The sequence below is a fragment of the Mus musculus genome, chromosome 15, assembly GCF_000001635.26.
Source record: "Mus musculus strain C57BL/6J chromosome 15, GRCm38.p6 C57BL/6J".
NCBI classification, from domain to species: domain Eukaryota; kingdom Metazoa; phylum Chordata; class Mammalia; order Rodentia; family Muridae; genus Mus; species Mus musculus.
In genome coordinates, this window is record NC_000081.6 from 69948644 (window position 1) to 69976013 (window position 27370).

At 37.3% G+C, this 27370-nt stretch overlaps 1 long non-coding RNA gene across 1 annotated transcript in view; it reads left to right on the top strand.

Annotated features, from left to right (window-relative positions):
* Gm19782 (predicted gene, 19782) overlaps positions 1-27370 on the top strand; it is a 153972-nt gene that overhangs the window by 24411 nt on the left and 102191 nt on the right. Inside the window, exon 2 of the long non-coding RNA NR_045071.1 lies at positions 23083-23152. This is a non-coding gene — a long non-coding RNA (predicted gene, 19782). The remainder of the gene's footprint in view (positions 1-23082; positions 23153-27370) is intronic.

The window sequence follows — 27370 nt, forward strand, 5'->3', positions numbered from 1 at the left end:
AAATGGACCTGACAGATATCTATAGAATATTTTATCCTAAAACAAAAGGATATACCTTCTTCTCAGCACCTCACGGGACCTTCTCCAAAATTGACCATATAATTGGTCACAAAATAGGCCTCAACAGATACAAAAATATTGAAATTGTCCCATGTATCCTATCAGACCACCATGGCCTAAGACTGATCTTCAATAACAACATAAATAATGGAAAGCCAACATTCACGTGGAAACTGAACAACACTCTTCTCAATGATACCTTGGTCAAGGAAGGAATAAAGAAAGAAATTAAAGACTTTTTAGAGTTTAATGAAAATGAAGCCACAACGTACCCAAACCTTTGGGACACAATGAAAGCATTTCTAAGAGGGAAACTCATAGCTCTGAGTACCTCCAAAAAGAAACGGGAGAGAGCACATGCTAGCAGCTTGACAACACATCTAAAAGCTCTAGAAAAAAAGGAAGCAAATTCACCCAAGAGGAGTAGACAGCAGGAAATAATCAAACTCAGGGGTGAAATTAACCAAGTGGAAACAAGAAGAACTATTCAAAGAATTAACCAAACGAGGAGTTAGTTCTTTGAGAAAATCAACAAGATAGATAAACCCTTAGCTAGACTCACTAAAGGGCAAAGGGACAAAATCCTAATCAACAAAATCAGAAATGAAAAGGGAGACATAACAACAGATCCTGAAGAAATCCAAAACACCATCAGATCCTTCTACAAAAGGCTATACTCAACAAAACTGGAAAACCTGGACGAAATGGACAAATTTCTGGAAAGATACCAGGTACCAAAGTTGAATCAGGATCCAGTTGATCTTCTAAACAGTCCCATATCCCCTAAAGAAATAGAAGCAGTTAATAATAGTCTCCCAGCCAAAAAAAGCCCAGGACCAGACGGGTTTAGTGCAGAGTTCTATCAGACCTTCAAAGAAGATCTAATTCCAGTTCTGCACAAACTATTTCACAAGATGGAAGTAGAAGGTACTCTACCCAACTCATTTTATGAAGCCACTATTACTCTGATACCTAAACCACAGAAAGATCCAACAAAGATGAGAACTTCAGACCAATTTCTCTTATGAATATCGATGCAAAAATCCTTAATAAAATTCTCGCTAACCGAATCCAAGAACACATTAAAGCAATCATCCATCCTGACCAAGTAGGTTTTATTCCAGGGATGCAGGGATGGTTTAATATACGAAAATCCATCAATGTAATCCATTATATAAACAAACTCAAAGACAAAAACCACATGATCATCTCGTTAGATGCAGAAAAAGCATTTGACAAGATCCAACACCCATTCATGATAAAAGTTTTGGAAAGATCAGGAATTCAAGGCCCATACCTAAACATAATAAAAGCAATCTACAGCAAACCAGTAGCCAACATCAAAGTAAATGGAGAGAAGCTGGAAGCAATCCCACTAAAATCAGGGACTAGACAAGGCTGCCCACTTTCTCCCTACCTTTTCAACATAGGACTTGAAGTAGTAGCCAGAGCAATTCGACAACAAAAGGAGATCAAGGGGATACAAATTGGAAAAGAGGAACTCAAAATATCACTTTTTGCAGATGATATGATAGTATATATAAGTGACCCAAAAAATTCCACCAGAGAACTCCTAAACCTGATAAAGAGCTTCGGTGAAGTAGCTGGATATAAAATTAACTCAAACAAGTCAATGGCCTTTCTCTACACAAAGAATAAACAGGCTGAGAAAGAAATTAGGGAAACAACACCCTTTTCAATAGTCACAAATAATATAAAATATCTCGGCGTGACTCTAACTAAGGAAGTGAAAGATCTGTATGATAAAAACTTCAAGTCTCTGAAGAAAGAAATTAAAGAAGATCTCAGAAGATGGAAAGATCTCCCATGCTCATGGATTGGCAGGATCAACATTGTAAAAATGGCTATCTTGCCAAAAGCAATCTACAGATTCAATGCAATCCCCATCAAAATTCCAACACAATTCTTCAACGAATTAGAAGGAGCAATTTGCAAATTCATCTGGAATAACAAAAAACCTCGGATAGCAAAAACTCTTCTCAAGGATAAAAGAACCTCTGCTGGAATCACCATGCCTGACCTAAAGCTTTACTACAGAGCAATTGTGATAAAAACTGCATGGTACTGGTATAGAGACAGACAAGTAGACCAATGGAATAGAATTGAAGACCCAGAAATGAACCCACACACCTATGGTCACTTGATCTTCGACAAGGGAGCTAAAACTATCCAGTGGAAGAAAGACAGCATTTTCAACAATTGGTGAAACAATTGTTATCGTGTAGAAGAATGCGAATTGATCCATACTTATCTCCTTGTACTAAGGTCAAATCTAAGTGGGTCAAGGAACTTCACATAAAACCAGAGACACTGAAACTTATAGAGGAGAAAGTGGGGAAAAGCCTTGAAGATATGGGCACAGGGGGAAAATTCCTGAACAGAACAGCAATGGCTTGTGCTGTAAGATCGAGAATTGACAAATGGGACCTAATGAAACTCCAAAGTTTCTGCAAGGCAAAAGACACCGTCAATAAGACAAAAAGACCACCAACAGATTGGGAAAGGATCTTTACCTATCCTAAATCAGATAGGGGACTAATATCCAACATATATAAAGAACTCAAGAAGGTAGACTTCAGAAAATCAAATAACCCCATTAAAAAATGGGGCTCAGAACTGAACAAAGAATTCTCACCTGAGGAATACCGAATGGCAGAGAAGCACCTGAAAAAATGTTCAACATCCTTAATCATCAGGGAATGCAAATCAAAACAACCCTGAGATTCCACCTCACACCAGTCAGAATGGCTAAGATCAAAAATTCAGGTGACAGCAGATGCTGGCGAGGATGTGGAGAAAGAGGAACACTCCTCCATTGTTGGTGGGATTGCAGGCTTGTACAGCCACTCTGGAAATCAGTCTGGCGGTTCCTCAGAAAAATGGGTATAGTACTACCGGAGGATCCAGCAATACCTCTCCTGGGCATATATTCAGAAGATGCCCCAACTGGTAAGAAGGACACATGCTCCACTATGTTCATAGCAGCCTTATTTATAATAGCCAGAAGCTGGAAGGAACCCAGATGCCCCTCAACAGAGGAATGGATACAGAAAATGTGGTACATCTACACAATGGAGTACTACTCAGCTATTAAAAAGAATGAATTTATGAAATTCCTAGCCAAATGGATGGACCTGGAGGGCATCATCCTGAGTGAGGTAACACATTCACAAAGGAACTCACACAATATATACTCACTGATAAGTGGATATTAGCCCAAAACCTAGGATATCCAAGATATAAGATACAATTTCCTAAACACATGAAACTCAAGAAAAATGAAGACTGAAGTGTGGACACTATGCCCCTCCTTAGAAGTGGGAACAAAACACCCTTGGAAGGAGGTACAGAGACAAAGTTTGGAGCTGAGATAAAAAGATGGACCATGTAGAGACTGCCATATCTGGGGATCCATCGCATAATCAGCTTCCAAATGCTGACACCATTGCATACACTAGCAAGATTATGCTGAAAGGACCCTGATATAGCTGTCTCTTGTCAGAGTATGCCTGGGCCTAGCAAACATAGAAGTGGATGCTCACAGTCGGCTATTGGATGGATCACATGGCCCCCAATGAAGGAGCTAGAGAAAGTACCCAAGAAGCTAAAGGGATCTGCAACCCTATAGGTGGAACAACATTATGAACTAACCAGTACCCCGGAGCTCTTGACTCTAGCTGCATATGTATCAAAAGATGGCCTAGGCGGCCATCACTGGAAATAGAGGCCCATTGGACACGCAAACTTTATATGCCCCAGTACAGGGGAATGCCAGGGCCAAAAAAGGGGAGTGGGTGGGTAGGGGAGTGGGGGTGGGTGGCTATGGGGGACTTTTGGTATAGCATTGGAAATGTAAATGAGCTAAATACCTAATAAAAAATGGAAAAAAATTGGAAAAAAATGAAATGTTCAACACCCTTATACATCAGGGAAATGGAAATCAAAATGAGCCTAGGATTCCATCTCACACCTGTCAGAATGGCTAAGATCAGAAACAGGTGACAGTAGATGCTGGCAAAAACCCTGAAAAAGAGGAGCACTCCTCTTTTGCTTGGTGGGATTTCAAGCTGGTACAACTTCTCTGGAAATCATTCTGGCAGTTCCTCAGAAAATTGGACATAGTAGTACCTGATGACACAGCTATACAACTCCTGGGCATATACCCAAAAGATACTCCAGCATATAACAAGGACATATGTTAATAGCAACTTTATTTATAATAGCCAGAAGTTGGATAACACCCAGATGTCCTTCAACAGAAGAATGGATCCAGAAATGTAGTACATTTCCACAATGGAGTACTACTCAGCTATTAAAATCAATGACTTTATGAAATTCTTCGGCAAATGGATGGAATTAGAAAATATCATCACAAAAGAACACACATGGTATGCACTCACTGATGAGTGGACATTAGCCCAAAAGCTCAGAATTCCCAAGATACAATTCACAAAATATATGAAGCTCAAGAAGAGGGAAGACCAAAATGTTGATGCTTCAATCCTTCTTAGAAGGGGGAACAAAATACTCATGGGAGGAAATAGTGAGACAAAGTGCAGAGCAGAGACTGAAGTCAAGGCCATCTGGAGACTGCTCCTCCTGGGGATCCATACTATATACAGACATTAAAAGCAGACACTATTGTGGATGACAAGAAGTGCCTGTTGATAGGAGTCTCATATAGCTGTCTCCTGAGAGGCTCTACCATATCCTGACAAATACAGAGGTGGATGCTCTCAGCCAACTATTGGATTGAGCACACATGGTACCCAACAGAGAAATTAGAGAAAGGTTTAAAGGAGCTGAAGGGGTTTGCAACCCATAGAATGAATAACAATAACAACCAACTGGACCCCCTCCCCCAGAGCTCCCAGGGACTAAACCACCAACCAAAGAGTGCACATAGATGGACCCATAGCTCCAGTCACATATGCATCAATAGATAGCCTTGTTGGACATCAATTGGAGGAGATGCCCTTGATTTCATTAAGGCTCGATGACCCAGTGTAGGCAAATGCCAGGGCAGGGAGGTGGGAGTGGATGTGGGGGGCATCCTTATAGAAGCAGGGAGAGGGAGTATGGGATAGGGTATTTCTGGAAAGGAAAATTGGAAAAGGGTATAATGTTGAAATGTAAATAAATAAAATATCCAATAAAAAAAGAGTGGGTAGCAGGGACTTGAGGCAGCTCCTCATATGGCATCCACTGTCAGGAAGCAAATGACAGATGCTTTTACTCAGCTCACTAATTCCCTTTTATTTGTCCGATATTTAGTGTATGAAGCCCCACCTTAATAAACTTAATCTTAAGAATCCCTTACAGACAAGCCAAGATTCTAACCAAATCTATGCAATACCTCACTGGCTTCCCAGAAGATAAGCTAGTCTGGCTAATAGCTTACAAACTGAGGTTCATTTCTTAGGGGATGCTGGATCTGGTCTAGTTGACGGTCAATATTAACCATCACAGTAGCTATAGAGTACAAAGCTCTTATATGACACTTAAAGAGAAATGGTATGCTAATAAGAGAAAAACCATAACCAATTAATTTAAACAACTTTAAATAAAACAGAATCCCTTATAAATGCGGACCCAGTGACCCAGAGCAAAGTGTTTATTTTCGTTTAGCAATGAAGACATAATATCATGGCTATGCTTTTTTTTCTGATATTATTATAACATTAATTTTATTGTACCCTAAAGGAAGTTGCTGTTATATGCTGATACCATTCATTGGAATTTCCATGGCAACTCCCAATTTGTTTTTGCTTCTTATGGCTTTTCCTTACCACAAAGTCTTCACCAAACTAGCAGTGTGATCTTTTGTGTGGAAATGTCTGTATCTTTCTCCTTTTTATTCCAGAAACTGGAAGATAACCTGGGGGCATGTTTAGTGCTTAACAAACTTTGCTTGATTAGTTTTAAGAGCTAAAATCTAGGATTGATTCCTATAAATACAATTCTACTTATCCTTCTCTCAAACTTCCATAGTCATTGTCCCAAATTTTTACTATTTAGCAACTTAGAAGCATCTAGCACAATCCTTTTATTTACAAATTATAATAAAATTAATGCTGTAGAAAAAAGCATAAGGAAGAGAGTCTTCATAGATTATTTTCCTTGTTAGTCTGATTAGTATATAATTTTGCTATAGGAAGAGTAATTTTCACCTGAAAAAAAGACTAGTTCATTTTTTAAAATATTTTTTGAAATCAGTATTAGAGAGAAACAATATTAGATAGGCTCTATTTGATAATAAGTTTAGCTATCATTAATTCTGTATGTGGTGGTAGATTTTCACATCTCTTATTTATCTATCTGTCAAATTGAGAATGGTGCTCTTTGTGTCATCGTTACCTTCGTGAACTATGCTACTACTATAGTCTGAATGTACTTTCAAATTTTCATGTGTTCGAAACTGAATCCTCATGTAATAATACTCAAAGGCAATTTTTTTTTTGGAACAAGTAATCCCCTAGGACTCTGTTTACATTAATAGTGGATCACTTTTAATAGAATCAAAGTTGATTTCTACATTGATGAGTTTTGTCCTTTGTTTTCCCTGTTATGTGTGTCCTGTTATCTTTCATCTCCCATCCCTGTACACATGGAAAGACTGTGCTCACTAAATGGGGAGTCTGTGGCTTTTCCAAGATGTAAATTTGTAAGAAATGTATCTTTATTCTATATATTATCCATTCTCAGGTATCCTGAGATAGCAGCACTAACAAAACTAAAACAGCTATGTATCACCTAGAGAGAGACAGGTAATGCGAAATTTGCCTGTTGGAACCATATGATCAATATTTGATGACGCTAGTCCTTCCTATCAAAAGTCACAGTCTCTCATCCATGCCTCTGTCTTTCATCACTTCCTTTAACAATCTTGCTAGCTTTCTTTATGCTTTTAATATGTCATTTTTCATATAGAATTAATATTCTATAGCTATACAAAGCTTCTAGTCATCAAGTTTTATCATAGCAGGTCATTGATTAAACAGATGCTGGAATGAAATTCCAGCTCAAGGGAAAATCCAGCTTTGTAAATCCTAACCAAGGAAATTTAATATTCAGGTCAATATTCTCTACTTCACAAGTAAAAAGGAAAACTCAAAACCTCATTTAATATTAACAGTTTTTACAGAGTCAAATTATGCAGTGAATAATTAGGTTTAGATTGATTTCCAATTTTTATTTACAAATCAAATAATAAGAAATTGCATTTCCTAAAGGAAATGGCTCCAGGGGTTCCTAAATTTGAAAGGATAAAACAATGGAGGCTACAGGAAGTGCAGGAATAAACCAGTGTCCTTGCTATTTTAAGAAAGCTTATAAGAACCTCATGTCTGCAAACATGAAACCCTCAAGTACTAGTGTTGGTCTATTTACTTTTTTAATTCCTAAGCATTATCTAAACACCTCACCTATCTGTCATGTAATATACAAAGCTTCAATTACATTTACTCTCTTAATTTCTATATTATCATCTGTTACTTGGCCATACTCAATTGAATATATACATTTTCCTTTATAAATGCACACTGGTGTGGGTGGCACCATTCTCTGGTCTAGCATCCTGCCCTATATGCATGGAGAAATCTAACTGATCACAAGTATGTAATTGAGCATGTGTGTATTCATCTCTCTCTGCTTTTGACTTGAGAGGTTTTGGAAATTCTAACTTGACTTTCTCAATGGAATATAACAATGGAATATAAACAACAATTATAAAATTAACTAAGTATCTTTATCTGATAAGTGATTTGCAAGGCACTTCAGAAAATGTATCACAATAAAAGACACTAAATTAGAAGAAGATATTTATCACAATCAGCATCTCAGTTCATAAAAGTTTTTCCCATTCTCTTTAGGTTGCCTATTTCCCCCATTACACGGGTCTTTTTGCATGGGTTTGTCTCTGCCATAGCTTTTCACAGTTTCAATAACACTCACAGATACATTTATAAAAATTACATTCATTTTTTTCTCCATAAACAGTGAAAGATATTTGTTTTTCAACACATCTTCAAAATTGAGGCATATTAAGTCACATTGTACTTTTTATTCCATTAGCAGTTAAAAAGTAAAATAGGGTGGTTCACATAAGCAACAGAATTTGAGGTAGGGTGGTCTTGAAAATACCAGCCTTGTTATTTTTTACCTTATATGCCTTAGATGCTGTTGGAATAAATGGAAATATATTTAGCAAAGAAACTTCAAAAATCAAGCTCACATATATTTTTTATTCCTGATTTTCAAATTATGTGCTCTATAATACACTTAACTTTGCATTCTAATTTATGCAACTTATGATCTGAGAATAGTCGACATGTTAAAAAATACTATTAAACATGCAGTTGCAACAATGTCTAGAAATAGTTCCTCCCTTCACATGAGAGTATTAAATATGTAAAGAAGTCTGCACTACTTTAGGGGTAGACAAAGTTAAGCACTGCAATAGTTTGAATGAGATGCTCTTCAATGGGCAACACATTTAAAGAGCTGGGGAGGTCTAGGAAATGTGACCTTGCTAGAGCAGGTATATAAACGGGGTTGGGCTTTGGGTTTCTAAATCCATTTCAAGTTTGTTATTTCTGTGTCCTCTTTACTTCAAGATGTGAGCTCTCAGTTTACTACTCCAGCTATCATGCCATGATGGTGATAGAATTATATTCTTCCACAACTATTAGCACCAGTAAACTCTTCCTTCTTTAAGTTTCCTTGGTCATGGCATTTTATTGCAGGAATAGAGAGCAAGAAAATACAATCACAGTACATGTTCAAAGCTGGAATCAGAAAAGGAATCCTCTATGTATGTTAACTTGTGACTCAAAGAAGAGGAAACTTGAGGTTTAGTTTAACCTAAGGCATATTGTTGGTTGACTTTTAAAAAAATTGTTAACAATGAAAGACTTTTAAAAGTCATATAGAAACTGACTACTGTAGAAGCCTCCTAAAGTATGTTCATTATGAAAGAAATTTAGATGAAGTTGTTATCATATAATGTGAAAGACCATGCCCCATATAGAAATTTTGTGCAGCAAAGAAATACTGCTAGTATCAGAAACATGTTACATGTTACAGGATACAGGTTACATGTTCAGTCTTTGGCCAGAGGTGATCCATACACTCCAGTACAGGATATTGGCTATAATATTGATTGTCCTATATGACTTGATGGTAAGGTAGTATTACTGAAGATACTACTTACATATGTCATCAAACTTGGAGAAATTTAGATGGTGTCCAACTAGAAGTTTCATTCCCACAGACTAGTGTTCAAAGTTCTTGAAAGTACTGTGCATGCTACTGTAGAGGAAAAGTAATGATCAATATAATGCCCTGCCTGGCAGGTTTTAATTGTGCAACAGTTATATTAATGTTGTGGGAGTAACCAACCAATTGTTAAAATTGGACTGAAGACCCATTCCATGAAATGGGAACTCATACTGACAATGCTAAATTGGCCAAAACCTGAGACTATATGGTTCTTGGGTTGTATAGGAAAATCTACTACTATCAGCCTGATAAATGAAATGGCAATAAAATGACTCTTAAGGGCTTATTTGTATACTCATAGTTCAGTGAAACATTTGTCCATCAATAGAAAAGCTTACATTTGTAGCATAAGTTATTAACACTAAAACCTACAACGGGTGATCTACAGAGAACTTAGATGTACTCAGCCTTAGAGTCCAGGACAGGCCCCATTCCTTAGGAGCCAATACAAAACAGGGTCCATGCTTTTGTGTGTTATTCACTGTTGTTTGTTTTGTCTGGTTTGATAGTGTTTGTCTTTGTTTCTTTGTTTTACTTTTTCAAACAAGAAAGAACATGAAGTTAGGAAGTAAACATGGGAAGACCTGAAAGGAGTTAGAGATGGTAAAAGAATAGTTTCAACATGTATTGTGTGAAAAAAAATTAATAAACACAAAAAGACAATGGTGTTAGCAAAAAGAAAGGTTGAGTATTTTGTAGAAGTAGGAGGCATGCCATGCAAGTCTGCCTTCCCTGTGCATAGTCAGGGCAGGTCATCAAAAGAATCATATGCCATTCTAATACTTTCAGGTACAAGTAATTGAAAGACTTCTAGATCATGGTTCTTTACAATAAAGAACCCTGGCAGTTATGACAGTATGCAGACCTGTGTTTTCAAAGGCAAATGAACCATTTAACTCCACCTCATTGCCATGTTCTTATGATGCCCTTCATTTCTTCTTTAAAGGCCTAGTACTTGAGGATACTTCTTTTATGACACTGAAAGCAACAATTAGAACACCATTATTCTTGTCCATGCTGAAATACAGAAGAAAATACCTGCTGTTTGACTGGTCAGTCCTCATGTTTATTGCTCCATACTGGGTCAGATGTACCACTGTGAGTCCACAGGAAGCTTTGTGAGGCATTCAGATAATGATCTCATCTTCAAAGAATATGATACAGCGTCATCTTCCTGGATACTTGGATAATTTTAGCCACTCTTTCCTCCCAAAATGATACCACAAATCACAGCCATAGGTTCCTCCGCACCCTGATAAAGTTAATCTGACATTAGGTAACAGAATCACTTCCCTTTTGAGACCCAGAAACAAAATTAAATGTGGTATATTAGTATACTTTTAGAAAGATAAAGAGTGTGGGGATAAAGGCAGAGAACATGCAGAGGACACAAAGAAATCACAAACTTTGCTTGGAAAAGAAAAACTCAAAACTGGACAAATGTTTAATGTCTTGTTCTAAAATAAAACCAGAGACTGAGACATATATAGATAGCGCTTTTCCTGGCATGAGGCCAAGCAGATCCATTTTCTCAAGCTTGCTAAAATATTTGTGTTGCTTGCTGGCTATTTTTTCTAATTGCTAATGTTAATTTATCCATTAGCAGCTGTTTCTTCAGTTTAAGGACAGGAGGCAAAAAGAGCAAAGAAAGCAAATGAAAATGACCTTTGTAATATTGTGAATATGTTGTCTGATGTTTTAAGGGCTCAAAAGTCCTCACGTGGTATAGCTGCATACTAGGTACTCAGTGACCAGGAGGGGTGAATCCACAAGGATACAGGCTCAGTGCTAGGGAGCATTATGGTGATATGCCAGTTTTTAAAACTGGCTATGCCCTTCCACTGAAAATAAATTGATGTAAATGTGATTGTTCCATTTTCCTTAGCACTGGTGCTAGTTAACTTTTATCCATTCTGACAGATATGCGTATTTTTTCAGTGTGGCTTCATTTTGTATTCACCTTAAAGTCAGTGTCTTAGTTAGGGTTTTACTGCTGTGAACAGACACCATGACCAAGACAAGTCTTATATAAAACAACATTTACTTGGGGCTGGCTTACAGGTTCAGAAGTTCAGTCCTTTATCATCAAGGTGGGAGCATGGTAGCATCCAGGCAGGCATGGCACAGGAGGAGCTGAGAGTTCTACGTCTTCATCCAAAGGCTGCTACTGGAAGACTGACTTCCAGGCAACTAGGGTGAGGATCTTATACCCACACCAACAGTTACACACCCATTCCAACCAGGTCACAACTATTCCAACAAGGCTACACCTTCAGATGGTGCCACTCCCTGGTCCAAGGATATACAAACCATCACAGTCAGTATTCCTGCTCAGTTTTTCAGGTAGTTATTGAGCATTAATATAGTTTTGATATAGCATTAGTTTATAGATATAGTTTATAGATATAGTTATATAGTGTATAGATATAGTTTATAGATATAGTTTGAGTGTTAGTATAGTTTTGATATAGTATTATTTTCTGCCTACATTTAGCTATGTAATTATCTTCCTATCTTGTGAGTGTATGTAGTCTGTATGTAAATGATCATGATTGTGCACAGTAGGGCTGTGAATATGTGGGTATGCTGATGTGGATTTTTTTTCTCAATTACTCTCTACTTTCTGTTACAAGACATGATTTCTCTCTGTATGGGAGGCTCACTGATTCAGCTAAACTTGCTGGAGAACAAACCACCAGGATCGTCCTGTATCTGTCTTCTCAATGCTGGAATTACAGGCATGCATCTCTGTGCCAGGCTTGTTACAGGAGTGCTAGTGATCTGTACTTAGAAACCCAAGATTTTATGAACTGAGCCCTCTTCCCATGCCCATTCTATCTCTTATAATTGAGTCAGAAGAGTTCTTAAACCCTTCATCAGATTATCATAATTGAATATTCTCTTACAATTTTGAGGTACAGTTTCATTCCTGAACCAAGGTATTTTTAAGAGCCAAAATTTTTACCGTGATGAAATCCAAGCAGATCTACTTTGGTTTATACTTCACTATTCCAGCTAGGAAATGCATGTTTGCCAAAAAGTTGCAAGGATCCCTTTCCCACATGATTATCCTTGAAAGTTGTATAATTATATATTTTACTTTTAGGTTGATGTCCAAATTCATGTCCTGTTTTCTTTATGTTCTCACTTAATAACTTCAAGTTTTCGTTCTCCACTGGATATCTAATGACTGAAAAAAATATTTACTTAAAATATTATTTCTTCTATTGAATTTAATTACAATGAGCTTTTGTCAAATATCAGCAGAGAATATTGTGTTGTCCAGTCTCTGGGATATCTATTCATCTCCCTTACTCTGATGGGTTATGTCAACACCAGCATACGGTTACTATCATCACTGTTACTATCATTTTTATTAATCATAAAAATGATTTTATTGTTTATCAGTATAGTAAATCTTCGAACTAGATATAGTTCACTCAGTGTATGCCTCTTTTGAAAAACTATTCTATCTGGCTTTGGGTTTTCATTTTATATAAATTGCACAAACAGCATGGTCCATTTTAGGAAATATCTTGTTGCACATTTTTTTTTCATTACATTAGACCTTAGTTAAAACGCTAAAGAGAACTGACCTTTTAACAACTTTGTGTCTTTGTGTTTCAGGATGGAATATTTTCTGTGTGAATGTTATTCACTTTCAGTAATGTCTCAGAGTTTCATGTCTTAATACATAATTTCTTGATTTAGCATGTTTTAAAAAATCAATATTCTACTATACATATTTTAAATATTCATTTAAAATCATTTTTTAAAACATTTGCTCATGATGCATAGAAATGTACTGTTGTATTTTGGCTCTGTTCATTGATAATGAACTTACTCATATAGATTTTTGGGTATTTTCTAAGAATTAACACACATAATGATGTTTCCTGTGTAGAAAAATGTTGCACCATTAATTAATTAATTAACTAATTAATTAATTAATACTGTGAGATGAACAATTAACAATACAATTAAAGAGCTATTAACTTATATTTCATTTTCAAGTATGTAGCTGAGTCCTGTTACTTGCATGCACAGCATGCCCAAATGTTGCAAGGACTCTGACCCAACATAGTTAACTGTAAAAAATGTTGTAGTTACTGAGGTATATGTACCAATGTGTTTTTAACTTTGCACCCATTGAAAAGCAGGTCTGGCAAGTAAAAATCTATAGGGTTTGTTCCTCTTGTTTCATAGCATTCATAGCACTGTCAGATAAGAACGATAATACACACTGTCACCTTTAAATTCTATCTTTGATCATAAAGTATGCCAGTTATGGGGTTTTCACAGGTATAACTTGTCAGATTTAAGAAGTTTCTTGCTATTACGTGTACTGAGAGATAGGGTGGATGAGTATTAAATTATTATGACAAATGAATGATAAATGGGTAAACAATAAATTGTGTCACTTTTCAAAAAGCTGTCAACTTTGCATTCTTGAGGAACAATAACACACTGTGGCTGTTGAAAATGTAACCTTCTAAAATACAGTAAGGTCTACTGTAATAATACATTGGTAAGGTGTTTGCATGTGTTTTCGTGAAAAATATTGACCAACTATACATTCTATAGGCATTTGTCCACTGACTTTTATTATTCATAAAATAATGGCTTATGAGATGATGTGGGCACCCAAGATGACATTGAACAAAACTGTTCCTATTTGCTCAACCTCTCTTATCTTTTCTATTAACATTATAAAATTAGCATGTAAAATTGTGTGTGTGTGTGTGTGTGTGTGTGTGTGTGTGTGTGTGTGTACTCATATGTGCACGGGGACGTGGCAGGGGTTCACGTCAAGAAGTGGCATGGCATAAGAGTAAAGATTAGAATACAGTTTTTAAACAGTATTTTGTCCTTCTGCAAGTGGGCTCCAGAAATTAAAATCTAATTTCCAGGTCCGGCAGCATTCAGCCTCACCTGCTTAGCCATCTCATCCACCAGCTCTAGTTTCTGAGAAAGATATGCAGGTAAGCCTGTTTCTTTCTTTTTATTTATTTGTTAATGTTTAACCAAATTTGTTCAGTGAAGAATTCTGTCACATTATAGCTTCAAGGAAATTTCTCTACAATAGAAACAGAGACATTTCTTAGAGGTTTTATCTCGTGTGGGAAGACCTCAGTTTACTACAGTAGCTAATTCTCAAGCTTAGAATTCATGGAAAGAATTAGGGCTCTTCATAGTTCTCGCTTTTGAAAATTAGTAGATCATTGCTACTATCGTACATACTTGTACCTTAATGAAACCAGAAATCAAAATAAGAAAGCAGAAAATGACTGTAAATGGATGCCAGGCGTCTTAGTTTTTAGTGGGTGGAAGTCACTAAGAATTATCCTTAGATGAACACATAATATCATTGGGGTTCTAAATTCATAGCAATGTATAATTCATTACTTATGAAAATAATATTTGACAATGAGTACCCATAGGTCATAAGTTCAAGAAATATAGATTATGGAATTTTATGTTGGCTGTACTAAGTTAACTTTGTTATTTTGTTTGGAATTTCTGTCTTTTCCAGTATGTTAAATTTGTCCAAATTAGCCACTGTAATTGAATTAGGCCTGAAAGAGAGGGTTCTGACCAAATCTTTTAAACCAATATTACCCGAATAGGTAAAGAGAATGTCCAATGCAGAAGAAAATGTTATTAGTCTCTAGCACAATAGGAAAACCCAGGTCTGTGTTCTATAAACATACAGACATATACTCATCATTGCTTCACAACATACTCTATTTCCTCTCCATAAGAGACACCTTTCTTGAATAACTGAATACTCTAGATCATCTTCTAACTATATCCTGCTCCCATTGGGACTTGGGAATATTTATTATACTCCAGTTTGTTTTGTGCAATGCAGTTAAATTCCATTTGGTTTTACTTCAACCTCTGTTTTAATGTTTCTACTAGTAAAGGTACTGACCTTGAAACTCTGGGCTAACATGTATGCATGTTTCATGGTACACCATTGCTTAGAGTCATGTTCTATTACCATGACTAGGTATAGAAATAAAATAGGATGCCTTTCTAGAAGAAACTGAAACATAAAATATGGAGGGTTTAATAGAGGGTTGAGAATACTAGAGTCAGTGATTCCATGGTGAGACTAGATTATGGAATATTAAGAGAAAAGAAAGATAGTTTAGTTTTCCCAAAATTATGTGTTTTTTCTAATATTTAATAATTGCATTTCAAAATAAGATCTTGTTCACAATGCAAGTGTGGGAGAAACTTTAAGTTCTGAGATAATTCACTTTATCTAAAAAGAATAGAGGTTGAACTATTGTTAAGAGATAGGTTGCAGTAATAAATTGATCTGAAGTTTAAGGATTGGAAGCATTCTAGTAGAATAGAGTTTGAAAGGACAAAGTTTCTTGACTGACAACATGCAGAATAAGGAATATTTGAGGGTAGATAGCATGTGCCAATGACTATAACAATGTCATTCACTTAGTCCTAAATTTGCATTGTTTGAGAACCTTACACATATTTTATTGAAGGAGTGAAATTATCTTTCTGATAGTGAAAGATTATGTGGGTAGTCTTTACCAAATAGCATTGTTGAGTTATGAAACCTAGTCTTCCTCAGCATTGGAATTTCAATAGATGGCCAATCAATCCATGGTATTTGAAGGAAGAAAGAGAGGAAAGGATGTAGGAAAAGGTAAAGAGGTGATAGTTGAATGTGTTGATTTGTACAGAAGGAAATACCTTAAGAGTAGCTTCAAGCCACTATGATACAAATCAACAAACCAACCAATAAACAAACACAGAGAGATCAGCATACTTGCCTCCCATAAACTTTCATAAAGTTGTGGTTCTAGCTCAAGTCCAAAGTACCCATTGTGAGCAATAATGTTTTTGTAGTGTTCAGCAATTTTACAAGATCATGGATTTATTGTGAAATTTACTTCCATGCATACCCTCCTTCCTTCCTTCCTCCCTGCCTCCCTCTCTCCCTTCCTTCCTTTTTTCCTTTCTCTTAGTTGCTACTCTCTTTTCTTTCGTAATTTTTAATTGGTCTCTTCATTCAAATTTCACATATTCTCTAATATTGCTATTCAAGGGATCCCTATTAAGAGGCAGGATACTGGAAACACTTCTGAATTGAAAGGTCATACAGTTTCAGGAGGACTGAGGAAACAGGTCCATGGCATAGAGAAAATATCACAATTGTGGGGAAATTTAGGTTAAGACGTAAGGGAAGAGCTGCAATGGTTCTGCAAGTGTTGTGTCTGGGGGAACCAAGCCATGTATCAAATGAGAAACTCTTCATCTTTCTTAGGCATTATATAACATTCCATTTGTTCCAGTTTATCCTATACCAATAAAACTCAATTTGTAGTTTCTGAGAGTTTTTTTGTGATGCATTTCCACAGTTATCCATTATTTTTTTTTACCATGATTTTCCATTTCCATAATTCTATTATATGAATGTATAGTTTAGGAGCCATCTGATCCCCTTGTCCTTTATGCTGCTTCCCCAGCATTTTATCTAACTGCAGCTTAGAAGATCTTCAGTGTCAACAATTATGTCTTCAGGTTAATGTTTCCTCTGTTAACTCTACAAGGTATACATTTAGATTCTTAGGGGTTCTTTTCAATGACAAACATCAAATCAGTGCATTGGCCTCTTACCTAGTTTCTCTATCTCTGAACATTGTATTGTACATTTTTTTTCTTCACTTCCCATCTAAGGAATCTTAGCTGAAACCATGCAATTAGGAGATGTCAGAAAATGAGAGACTGACTGAGCTCCAGAGTTCTGTATGCTAAGTTGGAACCTCATAAAATTGCAAAGCTTCTGCAAGGCAAAAGACACCGTCAATAAGACCAAAAGACCATCAACAGATTGGGAAAGGATCTTTACCTATCCCAAATCGGACAGGTGACTAATATCCAATATATATAAAGAACTCAAGAAGATAGACTACATTAAAAAATGGGGCTCAGAACTGAACAAAGATTTCTCACCCGAGGAATACCGAATGGCAGAGAAGCACCTGAAAAAATGTTCAACATCCTTAATCATCAGGGAAATGCAAATCAAAACAACCCTGAGATTCCACCTCACACCAGTCAGAATGGCTAAGATGAAAAATTCAGGTGACAGCAGATGCTGGCAAGGATGTGGAGAAAGGGAAACACTCCTCCATTGTTGGTGGGATTGCAAGCTTGTACAACCACTCTGGAAATCAGTCTGGCGGTTCCTCAGAAAATTGGACATAGTACTACCAGAAGATCCAGCAATACCTCTTCTGGGCATATATCCAGAAGATGTCCCAACCAGTAAAAGGACACATGTGCCAATAGCACATAGCAGCCTTATTTATAATAGCCAGAAGCTGGAAAGAACCCAGATGCCCCTCAACAGAGGAATGGATACAGAAAATGTGGTACATTTACACAATGGAGTACTACTCAGCTATTAAAAAGAATGAATTTATGAGATTCCTAGCCAAATGCATGGACCTGGAGGGCATCATCCTGAGTGAGGTAACCCAATCACAAAGGAACTCTCACAATATGTACTCACTGATAAGTGGATATTAGCCCAGAAACTTAGGATACCCAAGATATAAGATATAATTTGCTAAAAACATTAACCTCAAGAGAACGAAGACCAAAGTGTGGACACTTTGCCCCTTCTTAGAATAGGAAACAAAACACCCATGGAAGGAGTTACAGAGACCAAATTTGGAAGTGTGACGAAAGGATGGACCATCTAGTGATTGCCATATCCAGAGATCCATCCCATAATCAGCTTCCAAACGCTGACACCATTGCATACACTAGCAAGATTTTGCTGAAAGGACCCAGATAGAGCTGTCTCTTGTGAGACTATGCCAGGGCCTAGCAAACACAGAAGTGGATGCTCACAGTCAGCTATTGAATGGACCACAGGGCCCCCAATGGAGGAGCTAGAGAAAGCACCCAAGGAACTAAAGGGAACTGCAACCCTATAGGTGGAACAACAATATGAACTAAGCAGTACCCCGGAGCTCTGTCTCTAGCTGCATATGTATCAAAAGATGGCCTAGTCGGCCATCACTGCAAGGAGGCCCATTGGACTTGCAAACTTTATATGCCCCAGTACAGGGGAAGGCCAGAGCCAAAAAGTGGGAGTGGGTGGGTAGGGGAGTGCGGGTCGGTGGGTATGGGGGACTTTTGTTATAGCATTGGAAATGTAAATGAGCTAAATACCTAATAAAAAATGAAAAAAAAAAAGATTAAAAGTCTATACTTGTAACTGTTGTGATGTTTTTGATGGGCTTTAGTATACAAGACACTAGCACTAAAATAACATTAATTAATTGTGAATATGTGTTTATTTATGTATGTGGTCTTTTGTGTGCCATAGTGTGCTTGTGAATGTGAGAGGATAATTCATGGGAACCAGTTTGTTTGGACACAAGTGTTCTTACCCATTGAACTACATTGCTAGATGAAATGTTGATAACTTTCTTAGAAATAAGAAAATATTTATTTTAAATAGATTCAAAATTAAACATAAAATGAGAATCTGAGAACCCCTACTAAAATTAACTGAAAAATTCAATAACATTGTAACTAGATATACTGAAATGGACTGCAAAAAATTATTAAAATTATTTAAGTGAAAGCAGAAAAGGAAATCGTCTGTAATAAAAGCTAGAAATGACATATAGAAAGTAAATATTAAAACTGTAAACAGAAGTGTGAACCTTAAGAGACCTACATTGAATATAACTAGCTAAGTATTCCTATTAAAACTTGGGCATTAGCAGAAGGAAATTAAAAAGACAAAGCTAATCAAGGATGTGATACACAGGGTCATGCCACCCCTGAGAAATAGTTTAATATAACTGCATATGTAGTTTTAAAAAATGAAAAAAGGTAGAGAGGATGCAAGAAGCACAAACAAGAAACACAAGGTTTCTACTAACATCAGGCAATGTAAACTTCAGGAAAAATATGAACAATGAAAATATCTGTGTTACATGAAGATGAAAGAGAAAGTTCTCTGAGAACATACAGTGATCCTACAGGCAGAGCCTCATGATATAGTAATGATGTTAACACGGTCTTGAAGCATCATTGAGCAACTGGCAGTCCTAAAAAGAATGACAGGAAGTAGACCACTAGAGACAGGACTTGCATGTCTGATTTAGTAATGATTAGAATTCACAGACAGAGAATGACTGAATGCAGATGGAAAAAAAAAGCCACCATCAAACAACCAGATTTAATGAACATGGATGCCTTTCATTATATAATAGTAAAACACTGATTCCATGAAGGCACAAACAATATTTACCAAAAGAGTTATTACCATGCTAGAAATCACAACAGAGCAAGTATGGGGGCATTATAATCACAAACATATCCATAACAAAATGGAGAAAATAAAATAAAATCAGTAATGCAAAGATTACTGTAAATTCTCTAAAACTTGTCAATTACATGCTTCTAAGCAGCTCATGATTTGTGAAGTAGAACTTGATAAGTTAGACTTCAGTAAGATCAAAAGTACTTGTGGAATTCAATGCACTGCTTAGAAAATGAGAACCCAGAGTGTGGACACTTTGCCCCTTCTTAGAATGGGAAACAAAACACCCATGGAAGGAGTTACAGAAACAAAATTTGGAAGTGTGATGAAAGGATGGACCATCTCGTGATTGCCATATCCAGAGATCCATCCCATGATCAGCTTCCAAACGCTGACACCATTGCATACACTAGCAAGTTTTTGCTGAAAGGACCCAGATATAGCTTTCTCTTGTGAGACTATGCCAGGGCCTAGCAAACACAGAAGTGGATGCTCACAGTCAGCTATTGAATGGATCACAGGGCCCCCAATGGAGGAGCTAGAGAAAGCACCCAAGGAACTAAAGGGATCTGCAACCCTATAGGTGGAACAACATTATGAACTAAGCAGTACCCCGGAGCTCTTGACTCTAGCTGCATATGTATCAAAAGATGGCCTAGTCGGCCATCACTGCAAAGAGAGGCCCATTGGACTTGCAAACTTTATATGCCCCAGTATAGGGGAACGCCAGGGCCAAAAAGGGGGAGTGGGTGGGTATGGGAGTGGGGGGCTTATGGGGGACTTTTGGTATAGCATTGGAAATGTAAATGAGCTAAATACCTAATAAAAAATAGGGAAAAAAAAGAAAACGAGAACCATTTAACCAACTGCATTAATTGGTCAGATTCAGGAACATGAACCTGTAAGGGAAGGTATGCTTCACTCAAGAGCCAATGGGGAACTGCATGTGTGAGCACAAAAAGAGAATGAAAACATTAAGCTACGAAAGCTACAATATCAGGGGCTTGCAAAGATGTGTAGAAACTGGATATGTGGGTTCACATCTAAAACAATAGGAAACTGGAAGTATTGTTCATCACTGCTGGAAATACAGAAATGATAAATTCTTCTGGAAAGCTGAGTCCTTGTTCTTAGCATTACTCCCCTCTCTATGACTGACAATTGTAGTTCATCAATCCTGCTGCAGATAAATAAAACTCATGGTCTCATATAAGGTCTCACATAATGTATATTAGTTTTTTATTACCCCAAAAACCATGAACATCTTGAATGTATTTTAATGGGTGAGTTTATAAATTATTTGTAATACATTTATATCATCCAGTTCTATACAGCAAGGAAAACAAGCTGTTGATACATGGACAAATCTCAAAGACATTGCTGAGATAAAGATGTTTTTAACAAAATCATACAGTGTAAGAGTAGATTTAAAGGACATGATGAAAAGACAAAATTCTTGACTTTTCCTGGGGATTAGCACCTGAGATTCCAATATCATGTCCACTTACAACAATTTGTATCAAGAGTCATTCCATAAAGTCTCAGAGTGCTTCTGATCTAGCCAGATGTGCTGCAGCAAGATATTGGAATATTAAGAATAATAGGAGAGCCTGCAGCATGTATTGATTATTCTCTATTCCTTCAAAGTGTTTTCTTGTTTTTCTTATACTTGAACATATATAGTTTTAAGTTATATAGAAACGAAGTTAAATTAGTTCCCCAAGGGCAGGGAGGTAGGTGATGGTGTGTAGGTGGGGGAGTACCCTCATAGAAGAAGGAGGGGGGATAGGATAGGAGGTTTCTGGAGGGGAAACCAGGAAAGGAAATAACATTTGAAATGTAAATAAAAAATCAATAAAGAAAAAAAAAGGTGTGTTTTTCATCTGAGATGATATTTTGTGAGTTGAAAAGTGATATAGAAAAGCTTTACTTAATGAAAATTCCTCAATTTGCAAACTATTTTTCCAGCCAAATGGAGTTAATGTCGAGCCTTTGTTATGTGACTGCCTCATATTTATAGATCATTCATTTGGTTACCCAATCTCTTATCCAGTAAGTCATTTAATATTTGTGTTGCATGGTCCTGCTGTGAGCCAAGAACATAATGAGGAAAGAAAACAAACTAGATTCAAAATTAAAGATGTTTTGTTTTGTAGCCCAAATAGATCCTTTTTGACATCTGAGAACAGTTACTGCTCGTACTTATTCACATTTGCCAACTGGACTTTTAGAAAACTGTTGCTGAAGTTTCATGCCTACGATGTATCTGTAGGGGGGTCCATGCAAATGTGGTTCAGCAAAGGAAGAGGCTGATCTTGCAAACCCTCATAACAATGGCCCAACTGATTCTAAGCAGTTTTGCTACTAAGGTATCCCTTCAGAGCACCCTGTTGGTGGCAAGGAAGGAGCTTGGTGTGTACCTTTCTGTTATTTAGTCAGTGAAGGTGGCGTCCTTAAACCCCTTGACTGAGTATTGCATGGGCCAGGCTCTTCATAGTTCAAGGTAAAGGTTTGTTTAAGATCTAATGTCCTCCAAAATTCTAAGAGATAAAGAAACAAACATTTCAATTATAAATTACAGGATAGAGTGTTATAGTGTTCACCATCTGCCATGGTATTAGATCTTCAGGATTTCTCTTAGTACCTGGCACACATAAGTACTTGGTGAGTTAGATTCTAGTGTCTTTAGCAAAATCTACTGAGGAAGTTGAAATTTGTGGTAAAATGTTATTGTGAATCTCTGGGGGGAATCATTACCCTTTGCAATATTCACAAGCCTCTATGGAATACCATCAACACTGTTAAAAAACGAAACTACAGAATGCCCAGTTACAATTTGATTTTCTGAGAAGCAACAAGGTATAACTTAGTAAACATGTTGTATCCATTACTTGGACTTTGGATGCACCACATATTTTATATGCACTTTTTATTCACATACTTTACTTTTTTGGTACTGTCTATTAAAAAAAAAAAGATTATTTCTCTGACATTGAAATTTAAGATAGTGCCTTTTATTACATTTGGCACTTGGAATGGGAGAGTAGGGGCCTCAGAATGCTCTTTTAAATAGTAGTAGTGGCTTGCAAAGTTAACAGCAGTACAAGAAATTCAATCAGCCTTTTTACAGGAACTGTGTTAATTATTAGTTTGTCATCTTAGGTCTCAGTTGTGTACTTTTGTGATTTCTCAATTTCAGGGAGGTAGAAATGTTTACATATATTCCTCAGGTCCTTTCCATGGTAAGACTTGGTAGGAAGGCAGAAGATGAAATAGAAACTTTTCTCTCAACCTCTAGTTATGCCTTCAGCATCTATGACCCAAGCAAGAGTCTTAATCAGCTGTGAGCTCTCACAACAACTCTGGCACCTATGCACTACTATTGATTTCTGTTGCTGCAGGAGTAGTTCTGTGATTCCTGGATTCTATGCAACAACCATACCCTGGAGCCAAGACCACCACCATGGGCAGGTCGGTACTTCAGTGAGTATTCAAGGTTGGGTCACTAGGTTGTTGATTTTATCAGATTTGAAGTCTTACAATTATTTCAGAATGATTTAAAATTCGATCAGAATACCAGAGCTCACACTTAAAATTTCTGTCTGAGAACTTAGAGGTGTCCAAGGGGCAGTGCTTGAGCAATACCCATTTCTTACAGCATTTGCACATAGAGAATTTGTATTTGAACACTATTTTTCCATTTTCTTACTTAAATCCCTTGTCCTCGCTTTTGAGCCACTTCTAGGCATCATGAGTATCCAGCTAGTAAATAACTCTGTGGTATTACATCCCTTCAGGTCTTATCCTGCTGTAGACAGATCATGTGACACTGATGATAACTTATCAGAACTTAGGGATGAAGTCAGAGAGAATCTGGGTAGAGAAAAATGCAGGGGAAACCCTCTCAAAGGGTATTTTCCTTCGACTTACCAGAAAATCCACCAAATCCCCTCAACAATCCCTTACAGAAAGGAACTATATTGGATTTCTCACTTATTTGTTGCAGGGATACATGCATTTTAGAAGAAATGAGACATAAAATCCAGGGAACCACATTGATAATTCATCCCGGCACTATCTCCACTAATAAGAGAAGCCAAATGACCAAACGTAAAAACAAATTCTGTCAGAGAGTAGGCTAGTGAACAGAGGCGCTGCTTGATTGTGGGCAAGTGCATATTGGCTAGGGAACACAGACACTGCTCATACTAAATGTCAAGACTTTTCTTCCTATTTGATTCTGCCAAATGGTATCTATCATTTCTGTGGTTTGGTGACCACTTAGAGTGTGTGATGCCTGTTCTCCAGACTGGGACCAGTGTTAATACTGGCATCTATGTAAACGAAACCGAAGTTCCTACAAGATCCAGAGTATTATCTCTTTCCCCTATGCAAAGTGAGGATTGCATCTAAATTATTTGGTTTTAAATTGAGTGAAGTATTTAACATATTTTATCGACAATAATCATAGTCTACCATTCACTGAGTCACTGTGAGAATAGTAAATCAAACTCTCTTTGCTGACAAATTATTTCCACATCTCATCGTCATATTCACACACTGATCAAGTTATGCAAACTGCTATCCATTTCTGGGTAAAAGAAATACACTCTGAGAGCTTCTCATGGTTCAAGTTAATTGATTCTGATGGTCTTTCTGTGGAGTTTCCGTCCTCTTCAGTGGCTTCAATCCTTCACCCAACTCTTCCGTAAGAGTTTCCAACCTCCACCTAACATTTAGTTGTGGGTATCTGCATCTGTTTCAGTTAGGTGCTGGGCAGACCCATGGCAACTTGTCCAGATACTGCTCAGTCATTCCTTCAGTTGCTGCTCCATCTTTATTCCTGCATTTCTTTTAGACAGGACCAATTTTGGGTCAAAAGTTTTGTGGGTGGGTTGCTGCCCTCATTTCTCCACTGGAGGTTATGTCTGACTTGTGGAGGTGGTCTCTTCAGCTGACATATCCCAACTGTTGTGCATTTCAGCTAAGGTCACCTGCTTGACTCCTGGGAGTCTACCATCCTGGTTCTCTGGTACTTCCTAGAGAATTCCCCCATTCCCAACTTCTGGTAGCTGCATAATTCCATGTATTTTCCTGGCCCTCTCAGACTCTCATTTCTCTCTCCCCATGCCTGACCTTGCTCCCCTATTCCCCAAACCCTCCCCTCACTCACCCAGATCCCTCTCTCTCTCAGCCTCCCATGACTACTTTGTTCAAGTGAGGAAGATTGAAGCTTCCTCACTTGGGTCTATTTTCCTGATCAACTTCTTGGGTCTATGGGTTGTATCATAGATATCCTGAACTTTTTGGCAAATAACCACTATCAGTGAGTACATATTATGTACATCTCTTTGGGTTTGTGTTACTTTACTCAGGATCATGTTTTCTAGTTGCATCCATTTGCTTGCAAAATTCATGATGTCCTGGTTTTAAATAGCTGAATAGCATTCCATTGTGTAAATGTACCACATCTTTCTGTATATATTCATTGGTTGAGGGACATCTGGGTTGTTTCCTGTTTCTGACTGTTATGAATAAAGATGCTATGAACAGAGTGGGCCATGTGTCCTTGGGCTATGGTAGAGCAACTTTTTGGTAAATGCCAAGGAGTGGTATAGCTAGGTCTTCATGTAGAACAACTTCCAATTTTCTTCTTTTTTTTAAAGTTAATTTTTAGTAGATATTTTCTTCATTTACATTCCAAATGCTATCCCTTTTTCTAGGTTGCTCTCCGAAAGTCCCCTATACCCTTCTCCCGCCCTACTCCCCAACCCACACACTCCCCTATATAGAATCTTTGCAAGACTAAGGGCCTCTCCTCCCACTAATGGCCAATTAGGCCATCTTCTGCTACATATGCAGCTAGAGACACAAGCTCTGGGGGTACTGGTTAGATCATATTTTTGTTCCACCTATAGGGTTGCAGACCCTTTCAGCTTCTTGGGTACTTTCTCTAGCTCATTCATCTGGGGTCCTGTGTTCCATCCAATAGACGATTGTGAGCATCCACTTCTGTATTTGCCAGGCACTGGCATTGCCTCATAGGAGACAGCTATATCAGGTTCCATTCAGCAAAATCTTGCTGACATGTCATGCCAGCCTTCTTGATGCTTTGTTGCTAAGTTGTTAGCACTAGTCTGTTAGCATTAGGTCACCAAGTACATACATTGTCAGCTCTCTCAAGAACATCTCAGGAAACAGGTTTAGCCTCTCAGCAGTAGCAGCATCTTGTAGAAGAGCAGTGGCAGGTGACAGAACAATAAAGCCATCTAGGTCAGAACGCTCCACTCCAGTGGTCTCATTCACAGTGGCAGCAAGATCTGAGCCAGCCTACTCAAGGATAGGGGAGGCTACAGTTTCTACTTTGGGAAATAGTTTAAGGAGAATTGGAATTAGATCTTTGAAGGTCTGATAGAACTCTGCACTAAACATATCTGGTCCTGGGCTTTTATTGGTTGGGACACTCTTAATGACTGCTTCTATTTCTTTAGGGGATATGGGACTGTTTAGATAGTTAATCTGATTCTGAAATAAATTTGGCACCTGTTACCTGTCTAGAAAATTGTCCATTTCATCGAGGTTTTCGAGTTGAGTATAGCCTTTTGTAGTAGGATCTGATGATGTTTTGGATTTCATCCGGTTCTGTTTTTATGTCTCCCTTTTCATTTCTGATTTTGTTAATTAGGATACCGTCCCTGTGTCCTCTAGTTAATCTGGATAAGGGTTTATCTATCTTGTTGATTTTCTCAAAAAAAAAAAAAAAAAAAAAAAAAAAAACAGCTCCTGGTTTGGTTGATTCTTTGTATATTTCTTTTTGTTTCCATTTGGTTCGTTTCAGCACTGAGTTTGATTATTTCCTGCCTTTTGCTCCTCTTGGGTGAATTCAGCTTCTTGTTGTTGTTGTTGTTGTTGTTGTTGTTGTTGTTGTTGTTGTTCTAGATCTTTTAGGTGTGCTGTCAAGCTGCTAGTGTATGCTCTCTCCAGTTTCTCTTTGGCAGCACTCAGAGCTATATGTTTTCCTCTTACAACTGCTTTCATTGTGTCCCATAAGTTTGAGTATGTTGTGGCTTCATTTTCGTTAAACTCTAAAAAGTCTTTAATTTCTTTCTTTAGTTCTTCTTCAAAGAAATTGACCAAGTTATCATTGAGTAGAGTGTTGTTCAGCTTCCATGTGAATGTTGGCTTTCTATTATTTATGTTGTTATTGAACATCAGCCTTAGGCTGTGGTGATCTGATAGGATGCATTGGATAATTTCAATATTTTTATATCTGTTGAGGCATGTCTTGTGACCAATTATATGCTCAATTTTGGAGAAGGTACCATGGGGGTGCTGAAAAAAAGTATATTCTTTTGTTTTAGGATAAAATATTCTATAGATACCTGTTAAATCCATTTGTTTCATAACTTCTCTTAGTTTCAATGTGTCTCTGTTTAGTTTATCTTTCAAGGATCTGTCCATTGATGAGAGTGGGGTCTGGAAGTCTCCCACTATTATTTTGTGAGGTTCAATGTGTGCATTGAGCTTTACTAAAGTTTCTTTAATGAATGTGGATGCCCTTGCATTTGTAGCATAGATATTCAGAAGTGAGAGTTTATTTTGGAAGATTTTACCTTTGATGTGTATGAAGAGCACCTCCTTGTCTTTTTGGATAAATTGAGTTGGAAGTGGATTATATGTAATATTAGA